At 41.5% G+C, this 13486-nt stretch overlaps 1 protein-coding gene across 1 annotated transcript in view; it reads right to left on the minus strand.

The window, feature by feature from the left end:
- The window catches only part of CCDC92B (coiled-coil domain containing 92B), a 46864-nt gene extending 34745 nt beyond the window's left edge, over nucleotides 1–12119 (minus strand). Inside the window, exon 1 of the mRNA XM_072138201.1 lies at nucleotides 11791–12119. The gene's annotated coding sequence lies outside the window, so the exon portion shown is untranslated. The remainder of the gene's footprint in view (nucleotides 1–11790) is intronic.
- Nucleotides 12120–13486: the final 1367 nt, after the last annotated feature.

Below are 13486 nucleotides of genomic sequence, written 5' to 3' on the forward strand. Positions count from 1 at the left end.
CATCAGGATCAAGGATTGTAAACCAAGATCCACTTACATGCTGGTGTTTTCCCCCTCTCATATCTGCTCTTTTTTTTAGCTTCTTAAGCTATTATTTGTACAAAAAAAGCTTTAAAAATTATGCAAATTATCCTGAGGGGCTCCGGGCTCCATAGATGTTAAAGGAAATCTACCATTTGATTTCATGCATTATGAGCCAAACATATCTTGAGAATGCTATAGCTACACTAATGCAGAAACATATCTTGTTTAATCCCTGTGCTGAGTGGTTTTGCTGAAAAAACAATTATAAAATTATGATAATGAAGCTCTGTTGCTTCTGTGCCTGGCTCCAGCGCTTCTCCTCTCACATTAAGTATGCACTGCTCCGGAGAATGATGTAATCACTGTGTTGTGTCTGTCAGGCAGAAGTAATCACCATCCCCCAGCTGCTGTGTATGAGTGATCCCATGTATGTTGGTTAATCCTGTCTGGACTGTTCAGAAAACTTTTTAGAAAAAAACACTCAGCTCAGGGATTACACAAAAATATGTACCTGCATCCGTGTAACTACAGCATTCTCAATGTGTGTTTGGTTCATAATGTATGAAATGGTAGATTTTGCATAATTTCGAAACCCCTAGGAGGTTGTAAATTTGTAACACTTAAACATATACAGGGTATTTTGATACTGTTTTCTCGTCAAACACTGTACTTCAAATTAATAAAAATATTTTGATGATATCTTTTGTGTTTATGAAATTTGGCCCAAAAATTCGAAAAATGATTAATTTTCAAAGTTCTACATTTTAGATGTTTAGATGTTTCACATGGGTTAAAAAAATGGAGGTAAAATTGACAAACTAATTTTTTTTTCAGACAATACATTAATTTTGCCCAAAAATTAAACCGTCACAAAGTATTAACCCCTTAAGGACGCAGGGTATTTTCGCTAATTTCTCGCTCTCCATCTTCAAAAATCCATAACTTTTTCATTTTTCCGTGTATAGAGCTGTCTGAGGGCTTATTTTGTGCGTAACAAATTTTACTTTCCCATGATGTTGTTTATTATTCCATGCCATGTAGTGGGAAGCCGCAAAAAAATTCCAAATGTGGAAAAATTGAAAAAAACTGCATGTGCGTCATGTTCTTGTGGGCTCAGTTTTTACGACTTTCACTCTGCGCTCCAAATAACACCTCAGCTTTATTCTTTGGTTCGGTGTGATCGCGGTGATACCAAATTTATACAGGTTTTATTGCGTTTTAATACATTTTCAAAAATTAAACGAATGTGTACAAAAAAGAAAAAAAAAATTTTGCCATCTTCTGACGCGAATTACTTTTTCATACTTTGGCGCATGGAGCTGTGTGAGGTGTCATTTTTTGCGAAATGAGCCGACGGTTTCATTGCTACCATTTTGAGGACTGTGCAACATTTTGATCATTTTTAATTACATTTTTTATGTCATCTAAAAAGGTGTAAAAGTCGCGTTTTGGACATTTGGGCGCCATTTGCCGTTCCGGAGGTCACCGCCGTCAATAACCATTTTTATATTTTGATAGATCGGGCATTTTGGGACGCGGCGATACCTAATGTGTCTGTGATTTTTACTATTTATTATATTTTATATCAGTTCTAGGGAAAGGGGGGTGATTTGAACTTTTAATATTTTATTATTTTTTTACATTTTTTAAACTTTTTTTTTTCTTTTTTTTCCCACTATTTCTTAGACCCTCTAGGGTACATTAACCCTAGATGGTCTGATCGCTCCTGCCATATACTGCAATACTGCTGTATCGCAGTATATGGCATTTCTGCTCACTATACATTACAATGAGCCACAGGCTCATTGTAATGCATATGCAAAAGCCATGTATCCTCGGGTCAAACGAAGACCCGAGGCTACCATGGCAACCGATCGCCCACGCGCCGCCAAATTTAAAGTGCCGCCGGCGACTTTGCCGGCGGCAAAGAAAAGGTTAACACCCGCGATCGGTGCAAGCACCGACCGCGGGTGATAGCGATGGGTCTTTGCTGCGATATGCAGCAAAGCCCATCTCTGTATGAAGAAGGCTCAGCCCGTGAGCCTTCTTCATACAACCTTCACAGCTCCGTGGCGGATATATCCGTCACGGAGCGTGAAGGGGTTAAAGGACACCTCTCATCAGGTCTGTGTCACTTGTCCTGTCCCCTCTACCTGTTGGAGCAGCTCACAAGGATCCCATCCCAGCCTTTATCTAGTTATTTCATACATTAATCATTGTAAAATCATCATTTCTTTATTATGTAAATGAGGCGGGTCACATGGTCAGAGGCAGTGATGTCACCCCTGTTGCCCTTCCCCTCTCCTCCCCCTGCTCATGTCTGTGTGTAATGTATAGTAAACCATTGCTGGTGTGTGTGCTGCATCTGCTGACATGCTGCATCCTCCTAATACACAGAGACACAGACATCAGCTACACAAGTACCTGACATGTTCTGCTATAACATGGCTGCATCCTGGAGCTGTTGTATCTCTCCTATACACACACCCATGGGGCGTGGCCGCCAGCACCAGGAAGCACATCATTATACAGCCTCACATCATTATACAGGCTGTCAGTCATGTACTGGGGGTGTGGCTGTGCCTCCCACTCATGAATAAGCTGGACAGCTTGAATATGCTAATGACTCATTGGACATTTCACAGGTCATTTGCATACAGCTTTAGGACCTCATTGCTTAGGTTTACAGGCATGTAGAGGGACACTGAAGGGATAGAGGCAATGCTCTCTTATGGCAGTGTATGAAAATATATTTAGTTTAGGGGGGTTATTTTGCCTGACGGGTTCTCTTTAAATGACAAAATACTTTAATGATACCCAATTTTTCCTGAGTATGAGGATACCCATAAGTGCTGGTAAAATGCTGTATGGACGCACGGCCGGGCATAGAAGGGAAGGAGGCGCCACTCACAGCAGATCAGCATTGTCACATTGTACTTGCTATATAATTTATTAAAATGACTATTTTTTTGTGGATGAGATCCACTTTTCAGGAACATCATTTAGGGGGGGGTTCAATAGCTAATAATGAGATTCTATTTCTCTTTCTTGGTGGTGGTAAAAAAAATAATTAATTCTTGTTTATGGTTCTTAGCATTTTTTCCCGGCTGTTCACTGTACCATAAAAATAATGTGTTCTCTTTATTCTATGGGTCATCACTATTACGGTGATAACCCATTTATATAGCTTTTTATGGTTAACTTGCAGGACAAGCTGTACTTTTTAATATCACTTTTTATGCTGCTTTTATGAGGTCAAATGTGAAAATTTTATAATTTTTGTGGGATTTTTTTTTGCTTTTTTTCACGGTGTTCACCATATGGGTTCACTGACAATTTTATGTTATTGTATGGGTTCTTACGAACATGTTGATACTAAATATGTAGCACTTTTTGTCGATTTTCACTTTTTTATGCTGTATTTGATTTTTATATGGGATAGGACTTCAGACAATGAAATAATTTTTTTACTGATTTATTTTTTCCCACATGAACAAGTGATCATTTTATCTGGCTTCTTCTCGCCGTCCCCGTGGCTCTGTCTTCTAATCTTCCGACCTGGGCATCATAGTGTATGCGTCGTGCGGGCCGGAAGAGGAATATACAGGGAGGCAAGGAGAAGACGAAGTCACTAGGAACGACGGAGCCGCGGGGCTGGGAAGAAGAAGACAAGGTAAGTATAGATTTTTTTTCAAGAGGGCCCTGGTGCTAGTGGTCATTTTTGTAAAGGGAGACTGCTAGTGGACATTTTGTGTAAAATGGGACTCTGTTGGAGGACATTTCTGCCGGTGGACATTTCTCTAAAGAGGGAAACTGCTGGGGGACATTTCTGGAAAGGGGGGCTCTGCTGGTAAACATTTCTGTAAAGGGGGGCTCTGCCGGTGGACATTTCTGTAAAGGGGGGCTTTGCCAGTGGACATTTTATTATAGTAGCGACTGTATTTCTTACCCTAGGGCTTATACTCCAGTCAATAACTTTTTCCAGTTTTTTTTTGTAGTAAAATTAGGAGCCTCGGGTTAAACATGAGTATTTACATTATGAGGGTGAGTTCATATGCAGAGTGCACAGAGGCCGGGAAAGCCAGGGGCAGCATAAACATCTCCTACACAGTCTGGGAGAACTGGTCAGACGGTAGTTGGGATGGAGGGTTTCATGCAGTTAGAGAATGTGATCGGCTTTCTTTGATAAATGGGTTGTAAGAGAAGGTTTGAAGTTCATCATTAAAGAGAACCCGTCATGCAAAATAACCCCCCTAAACTAAATATATTTTCAGAAACTGCCATTAGAGAGCATTGCCTCTATCCCTTCATTGTCCCTCTACATGCCTGTTAACCTAAGCAATGAGGTCCTAAAGCTGTATGCAAATGACCTGTGAAATGTCCAATGAAGCATTAGCATATTCAAGCTGTCCACTCTATTCATGAGTGGGAGGCACAGCCACACCCCCAGTGCATGACTGACAGCCTGTATAATGATGTGAGGCTGTATAATGATGTGCTTCCTGGTGCTGGTGGCCACACCCCCTGCAGTCTGTGTGTGCATGTGTGTGTGTATAGGAGAGATACAGCAGCTCCAGGCAGTCATGTTACAGCAGAACATGTCAGATTCATGTGTAGCTGATGTCTGTGTCTCTCACCTGTATATTAGGAGGATGCAGCATGTCAGCAGATGCAGCACACACACTAGCCATGCTTTACTATACATTACACACATACATGAGCAGGGGGAGGAGAGGGGAGGGGTAACAGGGGTGACATCACTGCCTCTGACCATGTGACCAGCCTCATTTACATGATAAAGAATAGATGATTTTACAATGAATAATGTATGAAATAACTAGATAAAGGCTGGGATGGGATCCTTGTGAGCTGCTCCAACAGGTAGAGGTGACAGGACTAGTGGCAGAGACCTGATGAGAGGTGTCCTTCAATTACTTTCATGATCAGTACAAGATTAAGGATATAGAGTAGTACTTCAATTCTAATATCCGGCACCTGTTGGTTTGGACCCTGGGGGGGGCCTAGTTTTGTGATCAGCCCAGGGCCTATGGGACACTTAATCCGACACTGAATTTATGCATCATATATACTCACATACACACTATATACATACATTATATACAGTCATATACACTATATACATATACATACAGTATATACACTCACATACACATTATACACATACATTATATATGCATTGTGTACACACATGCAGTGTATACACATACATACAGTTTATATACATCATCTACAAACACATACAGTACATAGACATTATATATTCACATACATACAGTTTAGATACATCATATACACACGGTATAAAAACAGTATATATACACACATACACACTATTAACATACAGTATATACACTTACAGTCCAGAAGGCCACAAGCAGCACAGTAGTTGCTAAGCACCAGTGGCGTAACAGTCACAGTCGCAGGGAGTGCAATTGCGACCGGGCCCGTTGGGAGAGAGAGAGTTTTTTTAAAGAGTGAAGAAAGGAGAATTGCGTCCCGAACCAAGTGTGGATTAAAACACAGTGTCAGAGACCTACGTGTTTCGGGCAAAAAAATTGCCCTTACTCATGGCTGGTAAATGTGTAAATGGAGCGTGGATATGTAGCCCCACAGATATATATCAAACAGATATATGCATAACACAGGTATATACATACAGATATATGTATAACACAGGAATATACATACATATATATGCATAACACAGATATGTTTTGCTATGGAGAGGGGAGGGGTCAACCCTCCTCCTCTCAAGGCACCGGACGTATATGTCCGCCCAGCTACAGCCCGGCGGACATACGTTCGGGTGAATGCACCCTTAGTCGTAGAGGAGTTGAGAGCAATTTGCTTAACCAGCTAAGGGTGCCAAAATACCTGCCTCTCACAGGGGGCATCATGGCGAAGGCGACTACAATTTTTTTTTTTGCAAAATTCGCAAAAAGGGAACACTTCATAAAAAAGAGGGACATTTGTCAAAAACGTGGCATAAATATATGGGGGGCACTTGGAAAAAAGGGGTGTATTGAAAAAAGAGGTATTTGGCAAAAAAGGGGAGCACTTAGCAACAAAAAGGGAGCACTTGGGTTTATATAGTGGACTGTGTACATAACAATCTCCCTTAGGTTGTTCGGGAGTCCCCTGTTAAAAGGCAGAGGTCTTATTAGATATATTCATTATAAGAGGCGGCCCCATAAGGAATTTTGCTTCGGGGCCCAGAGGACTCTAGTTACGCCATTGCTAGGCACATATAGATGGTGGAAGATTCCTAGTCCTGCTTTCCTTCCCTCCCCCGGGATTTCTTCTCTGAGCCAATCATGGCTCCGATTGTTGTGCTGTGGAAGAGGTGCAGCAGATTCTTTGTAGTATCAGGTTGGGTGACGGGCCCCCTAACACTCCAGGTCCTATAGCAGCTGCTAAGGTGCGCCACTAAAGTTTACTATAGGTTATCGGGGTATATGTTTTATGGTGGGAACAAATGGTTGTTGCATACAACTGGATGAGACATATGTACCAGACAAAGTAAAGTATGGTGTAAACCAGTAAATTCATAGAATCTAAAGGAAACTTTGGCAAAAAAGGATTGTGGGAAAGCGCTATACACATTTTGCTGTGGTTAATTCAAGGGCTGCAGAGCCCATTACATTCTCATACATTATATAATGAAATATACATGCATCTGTCTTTAAATCTGGTGTTCAGACAATGTCAGGCTTGTCTTTTTCTGCTCTCCATGCTACAAAGCTCTGTTGACCCCAATATGATCAGCTATTCCACCATTCCTACATAGTTAAGGTTCCTTAGTAATTATTTATAAAGTACGTGCACAGAAGAAGCTCACAGCTGGCTGCAGTTTAATGAACACTGACTTTTATAGCTCGGTTTTGTCTCATGTATGCATTTTCAGGCCTGAGCCAGCTTTAGCTTTAAGCTTTAAACACGATTCTCTGATATACATACAGTACATGGAGACCCAACTGGATCAGACATGGACAGAGTCCAAAACGACATAATAAAGCGAACCTGTCACCAGGAAATCATTTTTAGCTGGTGACAGATACCAATAGCCTATGTCAGTGAAGGCGAACCTTTTAGAGACTGATTGCCCAAAATACAACCAAAATCCACTTATATACCATGAAGTGCCAACACAGCATTTCAAGCAGTAACTTATGGCTACCTGTTATTCAACATCATTCAATTGTATTGGCCCCTGAGGCCACCAATACAGTTGAAAGAAGGTGGGCAAATTCAGACCATCATTGTAGCTTCTCTCCAGGAAGACTTGTGGGTCCAGCAGGATGACCTCTAAAGACAATGCAGTTCTGTCAACACCTTCAAACTTTTCCCGCAGTTTCAAACAGCCAATGAAGTGTCGCTTTAGAATATCTCTTAAAATGCGTGGGACTGCAGTGGATTTGGTCCTGTTTGGTAAAATTGGGGCGATGGCTTGAGTGCTCACAGAAAGGGCTCCGAGTGCCACCTCTGGCACCCGTGCCAAAGGTTCGCCACCACTGGCCTATGTTATTCAAATGCTTTTGTTAGCATTCTGAATCATTTCAATACCTTATATAAAGTTAATTCACATTACCTGGATCCTTGCCAGCAGCATGTGGCGAGTCCTTAGGGGAAGGGACAGCTGCAACCTGTGTGTGCCTATATGTCCTCATACATTCTTCCTCTTCTGCACAGAACCCCCCTCCTTCCCCTACCTGCTCAATGGACATAACTGGAAGTGGGGAGGGGGTAAACAACTGGATGAATGTGAAGGAGAAGAAACCAAGGCTGCAGCTGGTCCTCCCCAGGTCTCACCACTTGTTCCTCGCAGGGAGCCAGGTAATGTGAATTAAACTTATATACACTACTGAAATGATTCGGAATGCTGATAAAGGCATTTTTAAAACCAGCATGACATAGGCTATTCGACCTGTTGGCTTTATTGGCACGTGTGTTATTGGAAGTATTTGTAACTCAGTGAAATAACAATTCTGGAACATTTTTCTTAGATCTCTGCATTTCTGCCATTTCTCATTTCAAAAAAGTACGTCTCTTGTCGTTTGTTAGACTGTGTAGGGGTCCAATGCTGAACTGTTCTATTCTAAAACATTCCTGTAAAACCCATAGAGGTAATTGAAGTTATGGAAACTCTGTAGGAGAGTGAGCTATGCTATTTTCATAAGTTTGGGAGCGAGGCTGCACCACCGCTAGAGATATCCATTGCTCAGTTCCATTGTGGAATAGAATAATTGAGAACTAGAATTGAAGACCTTCCATTTATCATCCATTCCCATTAACTAAACAGGTTTTACTTCTGTTCATTTACAGAGGCAGAAATAGTGCTGCAGCCCGTGTTATTCATAACAACTGTTTCTCCATAACTTTGACCACCACATGGCTTTACTCATCTCAGCAGCAATTGGGAATACCATTTAACAAGCACTTGTAGCGCTACTCACCCACGCACCTTTCCATAGTGATACATGGAGCACGGCGCTGTATTGCGGGGAAAGATAGGACATGTCCTATCTTTCTCCCGGCTACAGAACGGTACGGTGCCGCACATGTGCGGCACCATACCGCTCCCGTAAGGTGCCGTGAGCCCATTGCCGGGTATGGAGGACACATATACGGCGCATATACGTCGGCTGTATATACGCCCCCCATACGGTTGTGTGAATATAGCCTTAGCCTGTCAGCAGGAATGTCATTTTTATCTGGCGACAGGTTCCAACAGCCTATGCTATGCCTTTGTCAGCAATCTGAATCATTTCAATAGTTTAGAATAGTTTGTTTCACATTACCAGTCTCCCTGGCATCAGCATGTGGTAAATCCCAGGGGGGAAGGCAGCTGCCTGTATCAGTCTCCCCTCCTCCACCCTCATTCCACTCCCTCACTCCTCCCCACTTCCTGTTATGTGCATTTAGAAGGCAGGGGAGGGAGGGGGATGGTGGTTGGAGAGGAAAAATGCATTAGGTGGTACAGACACACACAGGCTACAGCTGCCGCCCCCACCCTTCCCCCGTCACTCACTACATACTGCTGGCAGTGAGCAAGGTAATATGAAATAAATTATTATAAACTACTGAAATGATTCAGAATGCTGACAAAGGCATGTATAAATCTGGTATCATAGGCTATTGGAACTTGTCATCAGCTGAAAATAACATTCACGGTGACAAGTTCACTATTTGTTAACTGCATACTGCAGTTATACTGCAAAAATTTAGACCATCCAACCTTACATACTCATAAAGGAGAGGTATATATTTCTCATCTTCTGGGATATTTCCACATATAGATTAGTTTGGCGAGTATGAAGTTCTTCCAGTCTCTAGTTAAAGCTTCTGTGATGACATAAACTGATAATGAGGGTAAATCACATTGATTCTCAGAAAGTCATATAAGATCTTTTTTCCCTGTGAATAATTCTGATACAACAATATGGCACAAAGGTCTATTTCTGGAAATGCAGCAGACAAGGCATCTTTCAGGAAGTCACTTAATGATACTACTCCAGCTCACATTAAATTTCGTTCCAGCTCAAGAGAAAATCAATATAATGCTGTCCATTCAAGCAGAAAAAAGCCAACGTTGACTGCCTGCCGATTGCTATACGTACACACAGAATAAACTCTCATTAGAATTAATAAAAGGGTCGGAAACCTTAAAAAATTGAACAATTCGGAATGTTTTTGAAAATTACGAATTGTTGTAGTTGCAGCCCCCAAATCTAGACATAATCTTTTACATATACAGGTGGTCCCCTACTTAAGAAGACCTGACTTACAGACGACCCCTAATTAAAGATGGACCCCACTGCCCACTGTGACCTCTGGTGAAGCTCTCTGGATGTTACTATAGTCCCAGGCTGTAATGATCAGCTGTATGGTGTCTGTAATGAGGATTTTTTGATAATCCTTGGTCCCATTACAGCAAAAAATTTTTAAACTACAATTGTCACTGGGGCCAGGTATGGAAAGGTATGGAAAAACCAAGGATGCTTTTAAAAATATTTTACAAAAAGTTTTAATCCAAGTGTTATTACATCAGGAAAATGACCCCAAATATTGTAACTATCTTCCGCATAACAAAGATCTTCCTTACTGACCTCATCACCATTGAGTCTGCATCCAGCAAATGGGTTTGAGCAAGTTTACATCCATAGAAAATCTGTGATTTCTTCTCCAAGATGTTTTCCCTGCTGAATTTCTTCAGAAAATATCTTCCCAGAGGAGTTGCTGCTATTTTGAAGGCAAATGTTGATCAACCATATACCAAGAGTTATCTTTTCTAATAGCCCCAATCTACAAACCCCAGCGATTCACAAATCCACATAAAATCCACTAACATATCACATAGTATTCTGCCAAAATCAGCAAGTTTGGTCGAAATGTGTCTAATGTGTAAGGTCAGTGAAGACCTCCATTGGGTATGGTCTGTGTAGCTGTCCATGTGCAGGATCTAACAAAATCCCCCACTGATTGGACATCACAGTCCATCTTTACAGCCGTTTACGGGGGACTAATTTGCCTCTATTATACAGCTAATATTCTCAAAAACTTTGGACCCCCTGACTTGATCCAACCCCAGCTGTATGATAATGAGTTGGATATGGGACATGTGGCATTGGTCATGCTATTAATTGGAAAAAAATCATTGTAGTTCTTAGACAAGAAAACATACATTTTCTTAATATTAACTACTTAGCACCCAGACGGAGACGACTGTATAACATCACAGGACTAATAGATAGTTCCTTTGTCGTGTCAGCATTTTCTGGCTTCTGTACAGTTTTACGTAGACTCTGATTATAAAGTGCGTCACAGAGCTGACAACCCTGAAAATATATACAGGGATCACAGGATCTCTTGGAGAATCAGCTGAAACAACATAAGGGATTCTTCTTCTATCGACCACCAAGTCTACATCTAATGGACCTAAAAGAACTGTTAGAGTAATTTTGGAATCAGATTTTAATGTAATGTAATGTAATTTAATGGAATGGTACCATAGCCAGATTTAAGTTATATCTATGTGAAAGAGCAAGTATAAAACATCAACGAGAACCTATTTCTAAAAAGCGTAATGCACCAGTGTTATCTAGGCAGTATACATGTCATGGAAGCTAGGGAGGAGGATTACACTACATACATGGCACATTCAGTCACCTACTAAAAGTAATGTGTGTATATAGGACATATAGGATAAAGTATATAGGACTCTAAGGAATTTATGAAGTATCACAAATGCTCTTTGTGGTTCTTAAAGTGTTAGATATCCTGTGTCTATTGATGACCTCAATGTCAAGGTTAGCGTCATATTCGACTTCTCATGAAATACAGTAAAGGGATAACAAGGCAGACAATGAAGACTGATGAAGACTTTGATTAGTTATCGAAGTAAAGAGACGAGAAGAACTATAACCACACACAGAATGGTCAATAACACTTGGATATGTTGTAGTAACCTCAATTTCAGCACCATGGATGTATCACATTTGGGAACTTTAAAAAAAAAGTTACTCTCCTGCGAAAATGTTGAGTTATCACAAGTAATAATCCATTACATATACAGTGTATCCAATATGCAATCTCTGTAGTAGGAATCAGAGAAGGTATATGGAGCCCACCCCTCTAATTATCTAGATAGACCGCCGGATCACACCAGGCACGTCTCCTCATCACTTTTCCTATGAGTCAGAAAGGCTGGAATGAATTGTTTACATGCACAGAGCACAGCCATCTTACCTGCAGAGAGGGAGACTGTTAGGAGGGGACTGCTGCAGCTTCACCTCATTAGTGCTACATAGGGGATGCCAATGAGCTGTAGGCAAGGACGGGGCTGGTGCACTGGAAGTTCACTGCGGTGGGGAGTCAGGGTGAATCCAATGTATACATTCCATAGCACAACATAAGCCTCCCATCCTCAGTCCTTGGTGTCTGTGCTATGGGACTGGGTATCCTCCTTTGCGATATGCTGCAGGCCTCCCCTCTATGTAAAAAGGCATCAGGCCAGGAGGCTGGCCACAGTATAAGGCGTAAACAGAACAGCGTGACAGGAGCTGGGTCTCTCCTCTCAGAAACTGGAGGGGGAGGGGGTGGCATTCTCATCAGCATGATGAAATCATCACCGCCACCTCCCAAGGGATTGCTCTTAGTGCTCAGGATGCTTCATCTACACATCATGCATCTACACATTATCCTTGCAGAAGGGAAACTGCGCTGTCCACTTTGATCTTTAAATTTTGACTATAAATGGGTGAGCCCCCCCCCTTTACCCCAGTTTTGGATGCGATTGTTTATGTATAATAATGGGTGCACCCTTTGGTACGTGTATTATACAAGAACATATGAAATCGCCAAATGTTGCTGTTTATCTATATATAATTTCGATATTTTGCATGTTATAATATATGGTATGCGTTTACTCGTGCATGTGTATTAAGCTGTCATAGATTTTAAGGGACACTGCCCACATTTACTAAAAACAGTGCTGTCTGCACAATGGGGCACATTTACATACCCGTCCGACGGAGTTCACCGAAAGTGCATTGTCAATCTATAATTCACTAAGTGTGCCCGATATCCTGCGTGTGTCGCTTCTCCACTCAGGTCCGACAGAGTCCACCATCTTTTTAGTGGTGCATGTAAGTGCTTGGGCGTGCGACACAATTTGAGGGTTAAATCCTGCGCTCAGTCCGAATCAGTCAGATCGTCCAACGGCACGCCCCCCGATTTGTGTCACATAGAAGCCAGCGCATGCGCCAAAATCCCAGTGCAGACACCTGTTAAATACCTGTCAAAGCCGTGCAAATCCCGAAAAAGACGAACAGTCCGACAAAAGTGAGATCCGCAATGAGCAGAGAAGAGTCATATTTTTCCTGATATGAGTCAAGTCTAGAAGTTGCAGGGGAAGAATTAATTCAGATGCCCCTATCTTTGATACGATAGTACCTAAGAATCTAATTTTTCAGTCTGCGTCACGCTTGTGGTTTTGTCATCTTCAGAACCAGACATACAGGCCATTAAATAAATAGGCTGGAAATGGATCTTTATCTGCAGCTCACCATTTCCAACTATGTATATATGGTGCTGTAGATCATAGGGTCACAAGTCTTATGTGATCTGAAAGATGAGATTCTTATCTTTAGTATGATACCATGTTTCTAGGTGCTATAGAAATGAAGATTGGCATGTCTGAAGTGAATAATCTTAGGCAAAATATGACTCTTCTCTGCTCATTTTCTTATAACATTGGAGGAGATTTTTTATAGGTCAATGGGTAAGATTTCACATAAAAGATGGTGTTCTAGAAGGGACATTTCATACCCTACCTAAGGGACCAAGTATTTTAATGAGGTAAAATCTGGTGAAAGGTTACCTTTAACATACTGCATTGGCATGGCATACACTCCCATTAAGGCATACACTCCCATTAATAAGG

Source organism: Engystomops pustulosus, chromosome 2 (genome assembly GCF_040894005.1).
Source record: "Engystomops pustulosus chromosome 2, aEngPut4.maternal, whole genome shotgun sequence".
Classification (NCBI taxonomy): domain Eukaryota; kingdom Metazoa; phylum Chordata; class Amphibia; order Anura; family Leptodactylidae; genus Engystomops; species Engystomops pustulosus.